The 1,011-nt window shown below is 42.9% G+C and overlaps 1 long non-coding RNA gene across 2 annotated transcripts in view; it reads right to left on the reverse strand.

The window, feature by feature from the left end:
* Positions 1 to 213: 213 nt before the first annotated feature.
* LOC114067582 overlaps positions 214 to 1,011 on the reverse strand; it is a 7,572-nt gene continuing 6,774 nt past the window's right edge. For both annotated transcript variants that reach the window (XR_003573419.1, XR_003573418.1), the window contains one exon: positions 214 to 256. This is a non-coding gene — a long non-coding RNA (uncharacterized LOC114067582). The remainder of the gene's footprint in view (positions 257 to 1,011) is intronic.

Consider the following 1,011-nt stretch of genomic DNA (forward strand, 5'->3'; position numbering starts at 1 on the left):
AGCAGCAGCTGATCTAAAGGAATCCACCCCAGAACTGGGTGAGCAGAGAGGATCTTTGAGCACTAAACTGTAATAATTAGAAAAAAAACCAACATAATATTTCCACCTACCTGAGTTTTTTTTTTCCCTTTTTTTTATCCATCTCCATTCCTACCCAGGATCTTCTTTTTTTTTTTTTTTCTTTTCTCTTTCCCATCTTTTTTTAGTTTCTTAAGCTCCATAAGCTCCACAGCTGCAGGTAACTCCTGCCACTTCCCTGCAAGTAAAAAAAGGATACAGTGATCAGTGTGGTGTTGGGGATCTTGCCTTTGGGGTATCCATAAATGCTTGTGGGGAGCCAATCCCACACAGTGATCAAGCACGAAAGGAAAGCCCTGTACTGGCACCATGGACAGAGGTGGCAAACAGCATTAGGGTTTGCTATTCCCATCTCCCTTCAACCAACACCCAAGGATAAACCACAGGTTGGGGAATTCTGCTCAACAGCTCCTTCCCTCACCCGAATAGCAGCGAGTACTTGCAGTGATAAACAGCATTTTAAGGAAGGTCTCTCAGAGGCACTGCCTGGGGAGTGAAAATGGTTTAGTGCACAACTTTTTAAAGCAGTGAACTACTCCAAGACAATCCTTCAGGAAAGAAAATCAATTTGTCTTTTGACAGTGGAAAATTTCACTTGATTAAAAAAAAAAATAAAAGAAAAAATCCCCCCACATTAAACCTCTAGTCTGCTGAGGCACATCAGGAACGTCCCAGATTATGACAGAAGGGTCATTTGGTATTTTTAAACTGCAGACAATCCCCATTTCTTCTCCCTCCACTGCAGTAGTGTCCATGCATCCAATGCTGACTGTAAGGGATTCCACTGGTGCTGCTGCTTTCTGCCTTACCCCCATCATTTCTCCAAGGGCTTTTGGATCCCGAGCGTGGCTCCTGTGTGAATCTAGTTTTGTATTAAAGATGATTGAAAACTGTTTGGCTCACAGTGACTGACAACTGAGAAACTGCCTTACT

This window comes from Empidonax traillii, unplaced genomic scaffold (assembly GCF_003031625.1).
Source record: "Empidonax traillii isolate 1590-97213 ecotype Southwest subspecies unplaced genomic scaffold, ASM303162v1 scaffold936:size233247, whole genome shotgun sequence".
Taxonomy (NCBI): domain Eukaryota; kingdom Metazoa; phylum Chordata; class Aves; order Passeriformes; family Tyrannidae; genus Empidonax; species Empidonax traillii.